General features: G+C 36.3%; 2 long non-coding RNA genes across 2 annotated transcripts in view; both read right to left on the minus strand.

Annotated features, from left to right (window-relative positions):
* The window catches only part of LOC128788048 (uncharacterized), an 8,109-nt gene extending 5,727 nt beyond the window's left edge, over positions 1-2,382 (minus strand). Inside the window, exon 1 of the long non-coding RNA XR_008430947.1 lies at positions 2,215-2,382. This is a non-coding gene — a long non-coding RNA (uncharacterized LOC128788048). The remainder of the gene's footprint in view (positions 1-2,214) is intronic.
* Positions 2,383-3,644: 1,262 nt separating this feature from the next.
* Positions 3,645-21,957, minus strand: part of LOC128788049 (uncharacterized) — a 34,922-nt gene continuing 16,609 nt past the window's right edge. Inside the window, exon 3 of the long non-coding RNA XR_008430948.1 lies at positions 3,645-3,714. This is a non-coding gene — a long non-coding RNA (uncharacterized LOC128788049). The remainder of the gene's footprint in view (positions 3,715-21,957) is intronic.

Here is a 21,957-nt window from a genome sequence, read left to right on the forward strand (position 1 = left end):
AGAATATAGTGACTTTAGATGAATGTCAGGCTATTTCAGTCATTTGCCCTCTATACAACCATGTGTTTGAAGAATGGTATCTAGGTGTCCCCTGGCAGACTATCAAAAGTAATGTAAACCAAATTTCTTAAAAGATGCATTTTAACTTTACTTACATATCTGAGACATGAAGTATACAACTGTAAATGTTAAATAAAATGTTTAAATGTTAAATCTCTTGAGAATTGAGAGAAAAACTCATGCATTGAAATTGAAGAATACAAACTAACAAAAATGAATACAGAGAGGACGTGTATGTTAGTCAGATGCTGCCAAAAGCCTTTCCAGTATTTCTTCTAACCAGAGTAAAGACTGGGCCAGGAAATAAGCCAAACAATCTTAATAGTTCCTAATAGTACTAATATAAATTAAAATATTATATTGCAAGTTTTACCATTTCTGTATGAAGTTATTGAAGACTGAATGAATCAGAAGTAAAAAGTCTGAGTAAGAAATTCATATTGAGCAGGAAAGTTAAGGAGAGGAAAAGCTGCTAGTCTGAAAAAAATGTTTAAACTTTTAAGAATTATAATAAGATTTTTTTGTCCATTGTGTAGTCAGGCAGTAATGAATGGGGATGCATTTATTGTTACAGTCCAATTTAACACTCTATGCCTGAAACATCAGTAAAATCTGTGGAAAGTATTCATACAGATCAAAAGCACACAGTGGCTATAAATTATTTCAGTGAATACTCTTTATTTAGGTAAAATTTTTGAAGATGCCTGAAGGTAAAAAACCTTGAGTGTATAGGCAAATAAACTAATATGTCAACTAATATATCAAAGGGAAGTTTGTCTCTCATGGCATAGACATAGTCTGGGGCTAAATGATAGAAAGTACCTTAGATCAGAATGAGGAAATCAAATGGTAATAATATTTCTGTGGGAAAATTAGGACAAAATACTACTAAAGGTTAAGAACATTTTTAAGTTGCTGTATCAAAGTCTAATATTCTCATTAGATTCTCTCCACCTGTGTCATATCAAAGCTTAAGCACAAATAAAAGCTAAAGTTAAGTTTTTATTTTATTTTTTTTGTGTTAGGAGTTGTGTCATGATCAGTTTTTCAGCAGGTTCTTATGGCTTTCAGCAGGTTCTTATGGCTTCCAAACTGTCTAGAACACCTACTACAGGCAACCAAGGATGGGCGCTATTTACCAAAGTCTGCAACATCAATGTATTTTTCACATTCGTACGGCAAATGTCTGACAAAAAAATAAAGTCATTTTATAATGTTTTATATGCTTTTTATTTTTAACAGAAATCAACTCATATTTTCCACATAAACATTGTCATGTTATCTCATTTTCCCCTAGTCCCTATCAAACTGAGATGATATATTTTTTTAATACATTGAGCATTAATAAGTGTCTCTATATATATATGTGTATATAAATATATAAGTAGCTCCACAATTACTTATTTTGTCTGAGTCAAAACAAGATCAAGCAACACTGCCTAGCTTTACAGTTCATTTTGTATGTCAGTAGCATCTTTCCTGTCTTTAAAGAAATCTCTTCATGTGAAAGGAAAAACAGATTAAGATTTTCAAGGTCTTTCTGTTGCTTCCTTTGTCATATTTCTTGTCTCCTGTACAATGAATAGTTAAATCCAGTACAGTGTGGTGGGGAAACCTGTACTTCATGAAACATCCAGATCTATGGACTTTATTTCAAGATTGTTATTTTTTTATTATACAAGGTTATAGGCCAGGCACTGAAATTAAATATTTGTGTCATAAATACCTGTTTGTCCCACTTTTATTTTCCGATGTCAGGAATAACTCAAGTATTTTATTGCCATATCACCATTATACTGAGTCCACAATTCGTAACCTCTGGGTAAACTTCCTCTCCAGCAGAACCACATGGTAATTAATAAGATTCAATAGATGCTGGAGTCCATCTATGGGTATTTATTTATGACCTCTAATTGCAGGACCTCCCTCTGGACAAGCTGGAGTACTGGAGCCATGGTAAAGATTCTCCAGCTACCTGTTACACTTTCCATTTAGCTTCAGGGCATCATTCCTCTACAGGTTTGCTTCTTGTGGAAAACTCCTTTCATTTCATTTCTGCCATCTTCTTTATTTAAATAGTTTCTAGATGGGAAGAAGCCCAGTATATTTTATATATGAAGTAAAAAGCAACTCCTGAAATTTTGTAATTCTTACCTCAAGACTTGTTCTGGCAACTTGTTCTGGTTTTCCATCTTTATGTAGCTTAAGAAGGCACTCCAAATTCCACTGTTAGATAATTCTTGTATTTGACTGCCAGTTAATGTAATTTTATTTGTTGATAAGTGGAGGCATCTTAGTTAAAATGTGTAGTAATCCTTTAAGAATTTGCTTCAACTTTCATGTTCTATAAGGAAATAAATATTTTAATAACATTTTATTGATTACTGGAATGTATAACAAACATATCCCAACTTGTGTTGATTTCTAGTAATTTTTGTAAAACTGCATGCCTAGTTGTAGCATTGGTTCCAAATGGATGTGAACCAGCATATCTCTCCTCCCCTTTTCAGGAGGTGGGATACTTGTTAAATTAATCAGATGGGAAAAGACAGCAGATTGAATAATTTCAAATAGTAGAATAAAGCCATAAAGTCCAGTTTCTCACATTGCTGAGAGGAAGCAGTGACCATGGGATGGAAAAATCAGAAGTGGCATTTGAAGATTAGTAAAGTCAGTAGGACCAATTAATTAAGACAATGAACCAGAAGAAATTTAATTTACCTGAGAATCTAAAGAGAAAAGAGAAAAAAATTCTAATCACATGGAGGGATTTTGCTCTGCTCCTTCTTCAGATGATATTATCATATTAATGAAAATGTTTCAGGAAAGAAATACTGGAGTCTTTAAATAATAATAAAAAAAAACTTTTTATGTTTTCATTATGCCTTTTTTCTTCAGGTGTCTGGTAAGTGTAAGTTGCATTCCAAAAACTAGACAAAGCATAAAGCAACTTATTAAACCAAACTAACCAATATCTCTTAAAACTTGTTGGGTACTATCAAGGTTTTGGGAGGTGGCAGCATTTCGCCCTGGCCCATTACCTGTCGTACAAACACTAATTTATCCCAGACATAGGTGGGTACTACAGCCAGACTTTCATTTACTCCCTGATCATACAGTAAAATTTAGAACAGAAAATGCAGATGTTGATAACACATTACACATTTACAGGAATACTGGTTAAATGTGGGCAATATATTCTGCTTTCTCACACAACCAAGTTTTTGAAACTACATTTATTCGGTGAGTTTGATTTCCTCATGTTCATCATCATGAACAAAAGCTAAAGCTTTACAAATACAGAGGTGCTATGAAAGATTAAAATTGTCTATCCTGGCATTTTTGAACTACTGAATGTTCTAATTTGTGTGCTGTGACTCTGCATGAGTAGTTCTGTATTATTTTTTTATGCTTCTCACTCCGTACTTGTAAATTCATACATAAAGATGAATCTGCAGCACATTGTCAAATGAAATTATCCACCAACAACAGCAATAACAGGATCTTCAACACAGCATAAACAAGCATGCAGAACCACACATTTCATCTGAAATACCCATTACCAGCACAGTTGCCCACTTCAGCTTAAGGAGAGGAATTCCTTTCCTCAGCTTCTCCAGCTGACTCTCAGATTTGCCTCAGAAAAGCTTTTCCCTGCAATTACAGAAACAAACTCAGCTTGGGCAGGCACAAAGTGAGTATGAAGTAGAGCTGAGATGGCAATTTTACTTTTATGCAAAACAAAGAGAGCTGTTTCAAAAGTCCACCTTTATCAAATACTTTCTGAATGTGAGTGGCATTCCTTTTTCCTCAGCAACCCGAATATTTATTTCCTTGAATTATTTTGATGCATCTCCTCCCTGGCTGTTCCAGAGCAATTCATCAGCTCAGGCTTTTCCTGGCTGCTGACAAACAGCACCAAGCTGTACTCCAGTGGGCTGAGGGAGACTTGGGCAATCTCCTTATTCCAAAGGTGCTTCTTTTAATAGGTAGCAAAATATGTACTGTAATGATCAGCAGGCAGGCTGGTGGCAGGACTGGGGTGAGGGGAGGAGGAGAAGGCTGTGATCCCAAACTCGTCTACCCTGTCCAGCAGGGCTATGAGATGTTCTGTTAGTTTGTCTGTAAGTAAACTGCTGACTGTTTCACCTTTATAAAAAAAATGCATAAATGAGACAAGTTCTGCTTTCTTACAAGTTTTGTTATGAAAGGTTCACACATCTTTGTGTGAAATAAAAGTATGATGCTAATCAACACCTTCTAGTCATTAAGATGCACATTCTATATAAAACTTCTTTTCCTTTGTGCAAGATAGTAACTTTGTTACTAAGATAGTAACATCTTTTTTTCCCTTTCATTCAAACTGAAATTCTATCACTAAAATATTTACTGCTTAAAAATGCAATTAAAAAAAGATTGATTTTTTTGTTTTGTTTTAATTCTGCTGCTTTAATTTACCATTGCTTTGTGGTAGAGAATAGCAGGAAAAGCAAAATTAAGCCCAATGGAGTGAATGGGCAAGGGCTGCTATTTTTCACCTCCAAGCACTATTTTCTACAAGCCTCACATCCAGTGTAATTGGGACAGTATCTCTCCACACAGGAAATACCTAATGATTAAAGAATTAGGAAGACCTCAGTCTAGATGCACCAGTTGGAATAAATCAGTGCCATTCAATTGCAGATGTTGAAAAAAAATCCACATACGCATACCAGGAGATAAAATTACGAAGTGGAGATAAGGTAGCAGTTTGTTTGTTTTTTTTAGTTTTGGTTGATTTTCTTGGGGTTATGCAGCTTTTTCTTTTATTTATTTTATTATTATTGTATTGGGATTTACTTTTTCACTGCCTTTTCCATAACTATGGTATGATGGTCACATTTTTAACTTGTCAGCGGCTTAACATTGATATCTTTCAACATCTTTGCTTAGAAAAGAAAGTTAAAAGTCAGAAGGAACACTGTTTGGAAAGTAAGCTGTGTTTCTTCATTAAAAGTGCAGGAAGTGGGGAATGACACGCTACAGATAGATATTTTGGAGGGATCCAACCTGCTGTACAATGAGGCTTAAAACACATGTTGTGCCAACACAGGTGTTCTCAGTCTGAGTCTGAAAACACTGTGGTGCATCTCTTTGGTGTTTAGGACTACAGGATTATGTGTTTTGTTTTTTTTTTATTGCTCTTCTTCAGCTAACTTGCCTGAGAAACAAGAGTCACCTACTGGAAGTGTAAATGGGCTCTCACATGTATACAAGAAACTTAATGAGATAGCAAAACCCTAAAGTCTGAGCATCAAAACATGTAGCTATGAAATGAGTGTGAAAAACATAAAGCTTCATGCTGATGGCAGAACCCAGAATATACCCCTGCTCATTAATGAGATATAAAATGGTGAACCACTGCAACCACATTGTGTTTTTCATTCTTCCAAACTAATCTTGTTTCACTTCAGCTGGAAGAAACTGTTTAGTATCAACAAACTGGCCTATAAACATGGGAAGAAGAGGGAAGAATGAACGTTACGTGCTTTTGAGTGCATTTTAAAGGGTACCGTGTAGAACTGATGCACTGAAAATAGGATGCTAACTAGCCCAGCAGAAAGAGCATTATGATGTCTGATCATATAGTCATCATTTTTCTTTACAAAGTGCTTATAGACTATCTGTCTGATCATCACCTGAGTCCTACTAATGCAAAAATTATTCTTTCATGTATCCTAACTGCTTCTAGGCTCTCCTAGGCTACTTCTAGTGTTGAATAACAGAGATAAATTTGGCCTACTAAACTCAGCAGAGAATTTAAAAGTTGCTACTGGCTGATAAATACTAGAACATTTTTTATTCAGATAGCATATAAATCCCTTTTTCTTCTCTATTAATAAGATATCCTATTAATAAGTCAGGATCAAAATGGTCTTTTGTTGTATTGTAGTGATGAGTCAACAGAAGAAGCTATAAATATGGGGGAAAGCCTTGTGGGAAAGCACTGCTTGCAGTCTGGTTTTCATTCCTTTGGCTTGCTCTCCCTGAACACTTATGATAGTGCATAGGACAACACTTTATGCATTGATAAATGAAAACTGGATGCAATTCTCCTCCTCATCTGCTAACCCTCCAAAAGAGAAGATAAAAGAAAGAAATGGGGTATGTTGCCTTAGCAAAAGGCTAGGCCTCCTTATCTGTTGCTAAAATTAAACCCTTTGAAAGTGAAGTGGTTTAATCTCAGTCTGGCTCTGCCAGGCTGAGTGCCACCCCATGGGAATTTTGCATGGCAGTGCCTATGCAGGATTGAGAGTTATGTACTGGAAATTGGGAGGCCTGCCCTAGAGGGACGGCCCTTTAGCTAGAATGGCACATTTCTCAGTGGGATGGGTGCCTGGGAGAACTTGTTCACTGGAAATCTGCTGAAGAACATTTTTAAATATACCAGCCATTGGTCTGGCCCAGGCATCTTACTGTGAAAACAAGATTGCTATCTAGTTGAGGCTTCCCTCCTCCACAGTACAATAACAGAAGGAACTGCACAATGGACTTACTGTACATGTGGAAACAGTGCCTGTGGCTCCATAATCTTTGGCTGAGTAGCCCCTTAAGACTTGCAGAGTGATAATTTCAGCACTGATCAAATGTTTGGCCACACTGGATAATAAAAAATGATGAAGAGAACAAAGGATGTATAGAAGAGTCCAGACAGCCTGGAAGAGGACAAACACATAATTTCTTTTTGCTGATGCTTGAAGATACAGTGCTCTGAACCACGTTTTTGGCAGAAGAGTCCACAGTTCTGAAGATGAGACTGCTTCTGTTTAGTTAGAATACTAATTATTCCTCAATTAAGAAACAAGACTATCAGGGCTTTTAGTAGCACTAGAGACCTACTGATCAGTATTTGGGAAAATTCAATGACAATGTGCAACTGTCACAAATGAATTGTTTCAAGGACATGGAAACATGCTGAGCAAATAAATCAAATTTTGAATCAGATTAGGAGCTATGTCAGTGTGAGGAAACTATATATTTGAAAGTCCTTTAGTTTAAAATTCCTTGATCCCCAAATCCCATTGATTTTCTCGCTTTCTGTGTCATGGTCCTTCTACTGCTTGCATGATTTTATGGTATTTAAATTCTCCCCAGAGAAGATCACAGGCTCGTTCTGCTGCAGACTGTACAAACACAGTAAGTAAGCCATTCTTCGGAAGACTCTAAAGGCTTACAATCAACATATATAGGCATGCTAATAGAACAAGATATAAAAATACTCAGTACATGAAACGTTTACAGAGAGAAGTGATCTGGTCAAGGTCATTACAAAGATCAGTTACAGAACCAGCAATATCATCCCAGGCTCTGGACTGGGAGTCCTGGGCTACAGTCATCTCACAGTGGTTGCTAGATCTCTTTATGTAGAATTTGACTTACAGCCACAAATGCAAATTTATCAAAATCATTTCCACTCAGCTGTATTCTCCTCTGTAAATCAGGAACTAGGAGCTATTGCCATGCGCTCAACAGCGTCGTATTAATTGGCCCCATTTCATATTCTTTTTTTCTGACCAATGCAGCTTGACATTCTCTAATGGGATTTTCAGATGCACACCATCGATTCTTAAATGATCACTTTTTCTCCCCAAATACATGGGTTTGCTCTTTTTCAAATCTACTTCTACACCCTTCTGGTACCTAATTCCCAAGCACACAATGAAATTCTGATTCTTCTTAATCTGCTTTTTTTTTTTTTTCAATGACAGTAATGGCAGAAACATCTAAATAGATGAGTTAATCTTTTTTTCTCTAAATACAATGCTATCTCATTCACTCTTTAAAAACTTATTTTTAAGATAAACATTTTCTATGTAATGATATTAGTAAAATTTTACAAATTTAATGCCAAATTAAATATATTCTCTCCATACCAGGCATCCTACTCAGTCCCTGTATCTTGATCATATTACAGATGGACAAGACTGATTATCAGAGACCTAGCATGTACAGAGAATGTAACTTGCTTGCTGAAAAGGGAATGTTGAAACTACTTATTGAATGCTCCTTGTCCTTTGGACTGACACTGTATTTCTAGGATTACATATCTATGTCCTTCATGCAGATTGTCCAGAGTGAAGACTACCATTGCTCCAAATTATATATTATGTGTTCAAAAAGTATGGAATAAAAGACTGCTATGTGTAACAATTGTTGGTTTAAATGGTGTAGACAATAATCTGGACTAATCAATATGAGAGTTTTTATATTCATAAAATGTCAATTGTTGTCATGCATGAAACCAGGAGTACCTTTAGTGAATAAAATTACCTTTTATGCCTTGTAAAGGAGCAATGTGGTAGGATTTTTTTTTTACTGTTGACTCAATGCTAAAACCAGAATATTTTCAACTAAATCTATATTCATAGGTAATGTTTTTGCAGTAACCCATTGTCTACTACATTATTTTTTTAAAAAGTCATCTTACTATTTTATAGAGAGCTGAATTACACTAATATCATCATAAAGCCTGTCTGCTTAACTCCTCTCTGTGTTTATACAACATTTTCTATCTTATTGTTTGGCCTATCTCAAACCCAGATTTGACTGCGAGTTTAGCTAGATATATCAGGCCACATATATTTTAAAAAGACTTTCAAGGGTGTTATAAAAACGTTCAGGTATTCCTCAAGAAATTTAGTCTATATTTAAGTCACTTAAATCCATTTTATCATTACTCTTACTCTATATATTACTTACTATACATTGACCAAACCAACAAATCTAAATGACAATGCCCTTACTTTGTAGTGATAGGAGTTCAAATATCCTCTTGTAGGCATTGTCGTCAAATTGCATACAAATACTCTGGCAGACTTTGCTGAGGGTCTATCTTAATTTTAATTCTTTTCCCTAGCTTATGGATCTTGTTTCTCTAACCTTTCTCAATAACTAAGATCATTGTATTGCTGTGGCACTCTGCTTGCCCTTAGCTGCACCTTCTCCATTTCTCTAATATCCTGTTTTATAATAGGGTGACCTGCACTGTGCCATTTTCTTAATATGGACTCATTAGTCTCTTGGACTGTGCCAGGATAATTTCCTCAAATTTCTATTGAATAATCATATCTATACTTTTCCAGCATATTGTTGGCTTTTACCTCTTTTTTTTTACTAATAAACATTACTCAAATTAATTCACAGCTTTTCCCAGCATTGTGAAAACCTTTCTTTTCTCTAGTATTTTGGTTTAAGTCAGCAGCAGTGAAGGCCTTCAGACTGATGTTAGTGGTCTTTCTTTCTCCAGCTAAGAGCCAAGCATCCCTCCCTCTGTCTCCTGTCTTTTCCCAAACTGCCTCTTTATTCCTGCTTTCTCCCCACTCCCTGGAAGTTCCTCTTATGCTGTGACTAAGGACTGCACAGTGAGTATTGAAAGCCAAGGATTTCCTTACTTGGAAGGTACATGAATATGAGCACAGTGATGAGAACAAAAGGTGCAGAAGGGTGTGAGGTCCATGGTGGGAGGAGAGGAACTCTTCATAAGGAAGCAGAGAGGCAACTGATGAAGATGAAGATACTGGGAGAGGGATAGTGTGTTTGGGGATGGGTTTTACAGCATTTAAATTCTCCTTAAAGAAGATAGCAGGCAAGGACAGAAGAGAAAGGAAAATGAGGTCACTTTTTCAATGCTTACTTACAGCTGGGCAAAAAAAGCCTCACAAATCTAAACCAGTTTCTTTTAGGTGTGATCAACAAAATACATGCTCATCTTCACAGTGCCTACATTTCGAGCTGTACACCTGCTTATTCAGAGAGTTACTAAGTCACCAAACGGTTATTCAAACCATGCTTATACATACAACTTCTTGAAATGAGCTAAAAGGGAGGAAAAATATCCAATCTCTTTCCACATGACATTATTTTTTAATTGCAATTGAGTCCTACAACATTCTAAGTATATCACCACCTGTTTTACCAGATCAGATTCTCCACAGGTAATTATGATGCTGAGATCAAAACAAGCCTGGTAAACGGCTAGTTGCAAGAAAGTTTGACATATAAGCTCCAAAAATGAGATCTGAGCACCCATATGAACATGTGTAAAATGTCTGATAAAAATGCCTTTTGATATCAGAAATTCTGTATGTATTTTTGTAAGTCTCATATTTAGGAATTCAAACCAATATGAAAAAATGAATCCATCCATTAAGTTCCACTGTCCTAAAAGTAAGTATTACCCCTATTACAAAGACCATTTTTACCCTTTGCCCCTCTTCTGTGAGAGGATTCCAATTTTCTAAGATGGAAATTGGATAGGTTTTCTTAAGGAAAAGCCCAATAAAAATGCCACTGAGATTTTAATTTCACATGCAGTCCTTTAATTTAACAAAATTAGTACAAGGGAACTTAAAAACCTCAGATCGGCAACATGAGAAGGAGGAAAATAAATAATTTGAAATAATTTTTACTTCTTGCCCTCTTTCAGTGTGAAGTGGGAAAAAGCAGGCTTCTACCCATGTCTACAGGAAGAGGGAAGGCAACACAGATCTGATGCACCAAAACCCTGAGTGTTAATGTTGGATGTCCAAGAAAACTCACACTCCTTGTAGCTCTGTATCTGCTAACAGTAAAGTTCTGCTTCAGTCATTCCAGTCTGGGAAAGCAGAGAGGCTGGATAGCACAAGTGCCACAAACATTAAATCTTCAGTGGGCCTGAGAGCTTGACTATATTTCTGCTTCAGCAACTGTGTTTTGCTCTGACATTTGGAGTTAGATTTGAATCCCTGCTTAAACATTATATTCAATATATAGTCAAGTTTTTAAAGAAAAAAAACTGCAACATTTTTTAGGGTTGATCTTTTAGATGTGTATGACACAAAATGCGTTACATATTTTTGACTTGCTGTTTTCAACTGCTCATTTTTCATGCTTTAAATTTACATTTTATTACATGTTCCTCAAGATGCATATTACTCAGCATCGAAATATTCTCATGTAACTCACAGCAGATATCAGTAGTGCCAAGGAGATTATTCTTTATAGCATTTTGGTATCAAACACGAGGGAATATCATCATGAGAGAGATTGGATTGGGAATATCAATTAGTAATTACAAATTATATTTAATTTTAAAAAATTATAACATATTAGCTATACCATTACTCTCTGTAATGTTCAGAGTCACAACAAAAATATGTTAGTGCATTATGCTATCTTATCTTCATATGTAGTAATTTATGCACTTTGCATAAATTAAGGAAAGCAGGAGAATCTCTACACCCATGAGGGAATTCACAAGGCAGAATGATAGGGATTCCCTTAATTTCCAACCCCAGAATGCTAAATCCATAAAGAAAATTATGCCCATGCTTTTTATTTTTGACCGACATAGGAATACTATCACAAAGAAATTGCAGTATATGTGTTCAAGCAAGTGAACTTGTAAATAAAAACCCCAAAATTAATGTTCATTAATAACAGGATGTTTTGGAATAACACCTGTTCATTAATAACATTAGGTTTTGGAATTTTTTTTTTTCAAAAAACTTATGTTTGATCTTTTTTAAAACTTTTTCATGTTTAGAACTCTTAGGTTTATAGTTAAAAAAGAGAGACATTTTAATAGAAAATTAGATGCACTTCTGTTTTCTTACATTGATGTAATTTTATTGTGAGAAATTTCCCCTAATATAGATTGAGGCTTTACAGCAGAGAAATATCAAGAAACAAGGATAGAGCAAACTAAGAGGCTTGTATGATGTGTATCCCATATTTTTCATTCTTGTAAAATTGGAGCTGTTAGCATCCAAACAAATTTCTGGACTAATGGTTCTTCTTAAGGTTCTCATATTCTTCTTATTTTTACTGCTTTTTCCCTATGCCTTGTCTTTTTCTGCATGGAAATACTGGAGCATTTTTAGCCCTTGTACAGCTTGGTCACATCTTCAGAGATGCATCCCATCTGAATTTGTCCAAATCTGCTCTGCAGGAGACCACCAGTAAATCCATGTACTTTCACTCACTCCGTTTGTGTCACACCCAGATGGAGGGGGTCTGAATGCAGAGCTGTACACAAAACTGTTGACAGGTCTGCTATTTCTGCTGCGTGATAATCAATGAGCCACTAAGAAGTTTTGTGATAATAAAGGCTAATTAAACATATATAGAGGAAAAATGCTGTACTAAGTCACTAGCTTAATACCTGGGATGTTTGCTGCATCTCACTGTTCTGGGAGAGCAAAAACTGCTTATTTTTAAGAGCCCTTGGACTTTCTCATGAATAACTATAACCTCCATTTTTAAAAAATTAACCTCAATACAGCTTTTTTTCCCTAATGGTCTTCTTGGAAAGATGACCACCTCATCATTCTATTCACTTCATCTTATTGCTGAACTGGCTTCATTTCTCACCACTATTCATAAAAATTACTTAATCTTAAAAAACAGAACAAAAGAAAAACTCTTTGACAGTGCCGGAGTTCATTTATGTCTGTGTCTTTTATAGCTACAATCTAGCTTTTACAGAACAAGTACCTTGAAGGCCTTCAGAGGTTAAATATCTGTATTTAGATCCTTATCTTCTTATTACTCAATATCCCCGATCCATTGCACTTGGAGCACCGGTTATGATTTGTCCTCATGTGAGATCCTTGGCACCTTACTCATTTTTGCCTAATGTAGTTTTCTTCATTGTTCTGACTACACATTTTCCAGTTCTTAATATAACTCAGACATCCATCCATACAGAGTGAATTTGACAATTCTCATCTAATATTTTATCTTTTTTTTTCTTCTGCAGAAATATCAGATTGAGTTGGACTTTCTTACATGATAATGATGTGCAATGAATCAGCCAAGTGAGAAGTACCTTCCCTCATCTCTTCTGACTGTCCTGGCTGGCCTCAAGGCTAAGGGAAGACTGTGAAACAACATGAGCCCAAGAAGAAACCCCTGAGACCAAGGCACCATTAGAAGTGTACGTAGAAGCTGAGTGTGGGAATCAGATGTGTAACATGCAGACAACAAATAACAGGCTAGGACCAACAGAAGCTACAGATTGATTTATTCATAGTAATGGTGGGGAAGAGACTACAAAGTCTCTCTTGGGGACAAACATCCAATGGATAGCCTACATTATCTGGAAGCAGATATATCAACATACTCTATACAGATAAACTAATTTGGGTTTATTTAGTAGCCTGTCTGTGTACTAAAAGGTACCACAGGGTATGGATGTGATCTGGGAAATGTACAATAAGTTTCATTTTTAATAAGAGAATGGACTGGCCAGAAAAGTATAGACATTTGAGGTGCATAAACTCTTCACTGAACTCATTAGAGAAGCTGTGGCCACAATGAAAGGAGGCCAGTGACTCAAAGGGATTTCTGTACAGTGCATAAGAGACAATGAATATTTGTTGCTCCCTTACAAATCCCATCCCAGTCTCTCCTTACTGTCACGGCTCTCAGTCAGTCATTTAACTTTGCTCAGGGCTTTTTCTGGATGTATGTATCTGAGCCACTTCAAGGGTGGTTTTGCATATGTCTCTTTGTAAGAACTTTGATAAATATAATCTCCTCTTACCCCACTTCCCAAGCCTAACATACCTCTTCTTGGCACCAGTTTGAGTACTAGTTTGACACCACTTCAAAATGCCACTGGTAGAATCTATTTTCTAGTATGTATGTTAAGTATTCCTAGCGCAAAAAGAGGTTACTCTTGACTTGGATCTTCTAAGTTATACTGTAAAACAAACAACATAAACAAACTACAACTTTCAAACCAAACAAAACATTGATCCAAAAAACCAGTGACTATTTGTGGTAAAGAAATACAGACTTTCTGTAACACAGGGAAAAATAGCTAATTTGTCTTACCTATTTCTTTCAGTAGATTTTACAGAAAATGTAAAAGGACTGTAAATAAAAATTTTAATCAATGCTATTGATTCAGTGTAAAACATTAACTACTTACGGACACACTGTTTATCGCAGAAATTGCAATTTTTTTATTTCACACTTGCGTGAAGTGGCATTTCTCTGTGAATAAGAGCATTACACATCTTGGAAATGCTATTTTACTTTTATAAAATCCTTTAATAACAAGTAAAAATATTTTCTCCTAGAAAACTCCACAGTTGAGTCTAAAACACTGTTGGATATCTAAAACTCTTTTTGAAAAGGGGAGGAAGAGGAAACAGCAAGTGTATTGTTTAAAGATAGCCCTTCAAAACTCTTTTCTCAACATATATTTCCCTGAAAATAAATGCCATTCATTAAGATTGTTGTTTTAGTATGGAACTTTGCTTATGAATACATTATAGATTTACACATAAGAATATTATGTATCTATAAGCTGTTCGCATTCATCAACCTGTGTAAAATCCATGAAGCAATCTTAGGCCAGATATTGACAGGTAAAAATTCCCGGTGTTCACAACACTCATTTTAGGCATACTCTGTTAGCATGCAGGCGGACAGATATAGTCAACAGTTTCTTCCAGCTAAAAAAATACACTATGGAGGATTCAAGCTGTCAAGCTGCCAAACTGCACATTAATGTCATCAAGAAGCAATGTGTTGGAGGAAGGGCAATGCTGGTTTCAACCATACCTGCTTTTTAGAGAAGTAGCCTTGAACCTACTTAACAACTAACAGGTTTCACCAAGACCTGTACTCACTTACACCAACAAGTATTTAACGATCTGAGGGGTGAAATTCAGAGCTCATTTAAATTAAAGGCTGAACTGCATTTGAAGCTAAGAGAGCAAGAATTCTGCTTGATCTTCTGTTTTTCATTCTGCAAAAACCTACATGAACGGCTCCTCTGCTGCAGTCATTTTGGATTCACTGCGACACTGAAGAATCCCATTGTTCCAACAGCATTTTATAAAACAAGAAGTAAATTGGCAGTTTTCAGTTATAAAGAAATGTGTTGAGGAGGGAATGTCTGAGAAATGAAGGACCACATGCACATACTGCATAGAGGTTTGAGCATGATTTTTGAATTAGAGGCGATGCTCTTATGATGAACTCATGCTGCAGTTGAAAGACATAAGAGTGGCACATGTCACAGCCCTCCCACTTCCTGCCTATCTAGTTGATTTGCAGCCATCCTGACAACTGCCATTTTCTTGGGTAATGATACACCAATTTTGCCCCAGGAAAGGAAAATCCTATTTCAGAGCTCCTCCCTCTGCCACACCAACAATTGTACTGGTCTAAGCAATGGCTATAGAGCAGTGTGGCTACCAAAATAGTATCATAGGTCTTGAAAGCATCTGGTCTTACTTCATCTAGTGAATACCAGAAGTTAATCCACTGTGATCAAATATTTTTGCATTTTAAATATAACTTTAAAGTAATCCCACTGATGGAACTGCTGGAAACTAATTAATTTGTTCTATTTTAAATGTTTGCCATTATCAACAAAAATTTAAAAATTAAGCTTAGTGCTTTCCTGGTTAAAATACTATAGCTGCATATTAAAATAGAAAACAGATAAACAGAATGGTGGTCACACTTTGAAGTATTAAAAGAACAGAAGTAAAATAAAACCTAATTCTCCTCCGAGTACATTAGTGAAAAATGCAAAGACAACAATTAAAAAAATCTTACTTGTGTCTTGAAAGAAAGAAAATGCTGAATGGTCAGTTAACAGAAAGAGCTGAGCTCGCCAGTGTAACAGAGGCATTTCAGACATTCTTCTGCTTCTGTTAAGCAGAAGAAAAGTCTTCTTGTGGCCCTCTGAGAAGACTCTGCTATGGCAGAGTCTGCAAAGACACGTTTTGGTTGTGGAAGGGTTAGAAAAAACCCTTGTTTTTCTGATTGCAAGCATCATAATGGATGAAAGTATACAAATGTAGCCTGGAGGAGGAAATCAGCTGTTTCCATGGAAGATTTGGGAGGAAAAGCTGTCATTTTTGTAATTGAACTTCTGAAGAGGTGTGCAGGTTCCAGTTTACATTTTTATATTAATACTTTGTATGGTTTCTTTCTTAACAGTATTAGTTATGGACTTGTTTTTTAATCAGAGAAACTCAGTAGTTTTATCATGTTTCATTTGATACTTCCTTTTTCCTTAAGATTCATTGCTATTGGAGTTCCCCAACAAAACTACCATTTATCCATTTTTGGCATTACAATTCCTGCCTGAGTAAAACACAAAATGTCAGAGGAAAGGAAGGGAAAATGTGTTTTATCTCAGTCACAGCTGACCAATGCATGTATTTTCAGATATTTGAGACCATTTGGAAAAAAGAGTAGAATTCAAAACCCAGCAGAGTCTTACTCCTGACTTAACTAGTAAATGATGATTTAGGAAGATATCTGTACAGTTGGGTGCACACAAACCTAAACTTCTCTTATGCTCCAACCTGTCTGAATAGAAGCCATCTCCAGGTTGGCAGTCATGTGGCTGGCTTTGCCCTGCACTGTATTTGATGTTACACATCCTGTCTCCCAGCATATGGAGGTGGCCCTAATCAGCCCCCAGCAGGGCATGTTACCTTGCACACAGTGCCTTGCTGACTCCGACACAGATTTCTAGACTAGAGTAGTTTTGCCTCTGAGGCTTCTCTCTATTAACAAACTGGCAAAATAAGTGTAAAACATTTGGAGAGTGTGTATTTTAGTCTTTATGTATTTTAGTCTACTTATCCTTGTCTTAGAAAATCTGTCACGATGCAACAGTAACTCATGTTCTGTATCATGATTTGCTATGAATCCAGCTTTGGCACCATGTTTGTTTGTCCAGACTATTTGCGTATCTTCGGATCCTGAAATCTAAAGTGACACAGCAGAGGAAGGAAGTCTTGTGGAGCCCCCACTGTTCTTCAGCTAAACCTACACACTGAAATGCTTGGGCCAATGCTGCGCACACTTCTGCCTTGCAGAGTGATCAGGACACAACTGAGTGGTCTGTGCCTTCTCCACAGCTGTGGCACAGTCAAGCATGTTTGCACATTTCACAGGACACCGGAGAACTGTTAAGGGATGAGTAATTACTGGTTCTGCTGGGGCATCTTCTGTTAACAGCTCCTAGTTTCAAGACATGGGGAATAGGAAGCAATGTATTCTGAATGATTGTTTACTGGACCCTTAGTTCGCTTCCCTGCTGATCTCACCACCCTAAGGTCACTTACCTTCAGCTCACATTATAAGGCTCACCAGCTTGGTTTATTAGGAATTTTGCTGATGGGAAAAGGTTGGCTGCAATACCTGGGTATTTGTTCAAGTTCTTTAGAGTGAGATATTGCCCACATAAAGATCAATCTTAATACTGGAGGGTACTGACGTAAACCACAGCAATACCACCTTACTTCCTAAAACTGGTTGATAGGTGACACATTTCCCTCTTTTCTACCATTACCTGCTGTGGACAAAGGTAAGCTTCTTTCCTCATCCTTGGAAAAAAGATACTAAACCAAAGCAGCTCAGAAATGTCTCTGGTAAATGAAGCAGTGAGTGCATGACAAAAAGATTCTACATTAAATCTTAGAAAGTCAAAGAAGAATGCCAAAAATTCTTGAAATACTATAGAAATAACTTCCTTGTGCATCAGTTCTGCAAGAAAATTGCAAAAATCTGTTGGATCACCAACACTGATTTGTAATCCAATACTTTTATGTCAGAAACATATGTGTTTATAGACATACGAAATCCTGATCTATTCTTTTGAGTTAATGACGTCACTATTCTATATTGAGCAATCAATAGATGTTTTCTAAGAATAATAAATACAAAGTCTGAAGTCACTAAGTGGGCTTATCTCTCATTAGAAGTCCTACTGGCTGTAGAGGTAAAGTAGATTACTCTCCTCTCTGTCAAAATAAAGTACTAAAAAATGTTCTACTTTCTCCTTGCAGTTCTTCCTTATGGAGTCTCATTATTTTAATAATTAAGCATTTTTCATGGCAGCAAACTAGCAACACCTTCATTTTTATGTTTCATGAAGAGTAATAAATATTTCCTTCATGTAGCTACATGCAGCCCTTCTTTCACAAGAAATATTGTTTACCTTTCTCATAATGACACAGTAAGGGCCAGCCTTTCCCAGAAAGGCATCTTTAATAAGTGCATGCAACACAGACAAACAGCCAGGGAATGCTGCACACTTAGAATTGAAATACATGGCTGTCATGGTGTGAGGCCATTGCGCTCCAGCCTTTTCCTGTTAAGCATAATTGCTTTTCATAAAGGTTCTATGGAAAAAGTAAGCCAACCTCTCCAAAAAAACTCTGCATGACATAGTTCTTGTAACCTTTCAATCTCTCTGTGTGTAATTTATAGCTGTCACAGAGAAATACTATTTTTAGGGTATTGTGGTAGTACGATTGGTACTGATTTTCTGATTCATTGTCCCATTCTCTGGGGCTCCTGTTTCACAGTGGTCTTCAGAAGTTCATGTTTTATATATATATATATATATATTTTTTTTTTTTTAGAGGCCAGCACGGTGTTTGATCCTTTCCTGTGTCATATTCAAAGAGAGGCCTGGCAAGTTGCCACCAGTCTCTAAAAGGTCGCTGCTATGGGCAGCACACGTACAGCTATAATGTGGTTGTAAGAAGCTGTGAAGGTAAAAGCACTTAGTAAACTTGCTTAGGAAGTAAGAACCAACTCAGGCTCTGAGAGTTTTCTTGATTCATGTATTATGAGCCATCTACTATGAATATGCATAAGGTTACCTCTTTTGAACTTCCATGAAACAAATTCTCATAAATAAACAAGGAATGCACAGTACCAACTGACAGAGTCACTTAGACTAGATGTATTGTGCTAATGGAGTGAAAAGAATAAAAATTTTCAAGGGCTTCAGCCCTCAATTTTAATAAATTTCATGGAAATCGGATCAAGCCTTAATTGCTAATTCATCTGAAATTATTAAAAAGAGATTTCAATTACATACTACCATTGAATTTTGATGTACCAAATTAAATTAGGACACTAGATTGTATCTTTTTCTTAAATCCAGACCTATTTAAAAGCCCTTTCTGTAAATTCTGAAAAGGAACTTTGTGTTCAGTTATGTTGTAAAAATCCAGCATTAGTATGAAATAGTAGGTTAAATCTCTTACTGAAGATTTTTAATGACATTTCAGTGTTCCTCTTATAATTACTCTTCATCTAAGATATCCCATAATGATGTTGGACATTCTTGGTTCAGGCTCACTGGCTTGCTTCATTAGCATGTCATTCCCATTCCACATCATAAGATTTAATTGTAATGCCGAATATGCACAGCTCTCTACAGAAGTCTAATCAAAGTGGATTCACTTGTATTATTAATATCAAAAATCAGTCCACTTGCTATTTTTATAAATAAAAGAATCCAGATACATAAATCAGCTGTCATTTATTAGCATGTTACTGGCATATCTGCCAGACATATGAGCAGCCCTATCACAGTTCCTTAGGATTATTTTCATCAAGATTAAAACCTTTCTACATTAAATATACATACTAATTCCTCCATAAAGTAATCAGATTACAGTGCAGGTGACATTGTGTGCTGGAATTCAAATGATTTGCAGTAATGAGCTGGAAAGGTGTACTTGGAGACAGAGTGAGGAAAAAAGAGAGAAAAAGCTTTGGTTTTAAAATTGTTATATCCCTGGTTTATTGTTATTTTTACCTCCTTTTTCTTTCTTGAGAGATAAGAGGTCTCACAGCTGTCAGCAGGTACTTGGCAAATGCAGGTGGCAATAGAGTGCTCAGGTGCAAAAGGGCAAATATTCTCTTACTCCTCAGGTGAGCACAACAAGGCATAGGTGGGAGCATGGAAGCCATTTCTCTGTCCTTTCAATGGACACGTCTACATGTGCAGATATAAACACCTGCTTGAGCTTTGTTTCAGCCACCCTCCTCCTCTTTTCCTTATATTTCACACTTATGAAAATTTTTATTTGTTTCTGAAGCCTGTATTATGCAGAAGTTCTAAATCATGTTTTTTTTCAGTATCCAGAGGGCACCAAAAAGCATCACTGAGCATTCCCCGCTATGCCTCTCTCACCTCTGCCCATGGGCCAATACCCTAGCTCAGCTCAGCCTGGGGCCATTAGTCCCTGCTCAAGAGATGCTGTGGAGAATCCTGACCCATTCCCTGCTATTCATGAATTGCTGTTTGGCCCTCCTTGACTGACTTGAGACCTGAATTATCACCTTGCCATTGCCAGATTGCTGAGCTGTCACCATCCCCACCTCTGCTTGCCCTGCCTGGATGCTGAGAAATGGCATCCCATAGCAGCAGCTGCCAGTGTCACTGACATGGTTTCTGTGTTGGTGTTGTTGCTGGCTCCTGGCTCCTGGCTCCCCAGTGTCAGCCCTGTTCCTGCCAATCCCTACCCCTCTGGTTTTACACACACCTCCAGTCCTGGCTGCCTGCACAGCTTCATCCCAATCACAGCAGCACAGAAATGCCTTTGTGACTGTCTGGGGACCACACCTAATGATTAAGCTGTTGCTGCCCTTGTTAAGCTTCTTGGTGTCAGAAGGTACCACTGCCTCTCCAAATCTCTTCCATAAGTCAACAGAGAATTTAGAAACCATCACTACACTCTTTGTAGGATGCATCCCTCTGCTCCCAGTGTGGAGGAGTGGTATATGAAATCTACTTAAGAGAGAACAGTGATCAATGAAGATTTTACATAGACTCAGGATTTATGCTTTCAAGATGTGCTGTGCTTGAAATTGAATTTTCTATTGCAAATACAGATGTGATTATTAAAGTTGATACTGAAATATTGATAGTCATTGCAGTCTGCTAAAAATATATTTAAAGGATGTTTTTAAACACATAATCTCTTAAAAATTGATGATGACAATTAGATAAATAATAGAAATGTTCATATGTTAGGGAGCATTTTGATGCTGCAGACTAACTAAAAAAAATGTCGCTGAATGGGCCTGTGCAAGAACTGCCATAATTTTCTTCTCTGACTGAAAATGGATAGTCTGGGTGTGTTGGGGTTTTTTTGTACGAGACCTTTACAGAAAATCTTTATTTAGAGTCTTTATGTATTCACAGTTTTGTGTGCATGAAAAAAGAAAATATTTGTAATGTTTGCAGTATTTACCCTGCAACTGACCTAAAATGTACCGTGTTAGTACAGATTGCATAATCTGGTCACATAATTCTTCCCACATTTCTACCAGAAAAATGTAGTCTCAAGATGGGAATTCGATTTTGCCAAATTATGTGTGAAAATCATCAGAATGGTAAAATAAAGCACTGTATCATTCTAAATTGTGTTAACATCACCTTATATCCTCACACTTAGGACTACAAGACAATTTATGTTCAGAGGAATTACTAAGCATATTTTTTTAAGATTACTAAGCAGGACTTGTGTGAATTATTGATCATTCAATAATGATCAATAGAGATGTATACAGATGCATAAAGTCATGAAATAAACTTTTTTTTTTAAAGTTTATTTCATATATGAATATAAATGATGATTCCATTATGACTGGAATTGTAGTGCCAGAGATCACTACCAACAATTTTTGCATCCACTGCTTTGAATAGTATAACTTGCCCCTTTTAATTCTAGGGTTTGTTTTTTTTTTTGGTTTTTTTTTTTTTTGGTTTTTTTTTTGTTTCTGTTTTTTTTTGTTGGTTTTTTTTGTTTTTTGTTTTTTGTTTTTTGTTTTTTTCTTCTTTCAGGTACAAGTTCTCTTCTTGTTATCCCTATAACAGAAATGATTTTTGGTATGATGTATCGGGGTGATTGCAGTATTTCCTCCAGACTTTCAGATGGATGAGAGAATTGGCTAATTTTTAGAATTCTTTTTGATGGGCAAAAAAATATACGGTAAAATAGATGAGTTTTCTTTTTCTCCTCTTTAATTTTAACTGATGAATGAGAAATCACTCAAACACATCTATTCATGTCACCATATCAGTATGATAAT

Source organism: Vidua chalybeata, chromosome 5 (assembly GCF_026979565.1).
Source record: "Vidua chalybeata isolate OUT-0048 chromosome 5, bVidCha1 merged haplotype, whole genome shotgun sequence".
Lineage (NCBI taxonomy): Eukaryota > Metazoa > Chordata > Aves > Passeriformes > Viduidae > Vidua > Vidua chalybeata.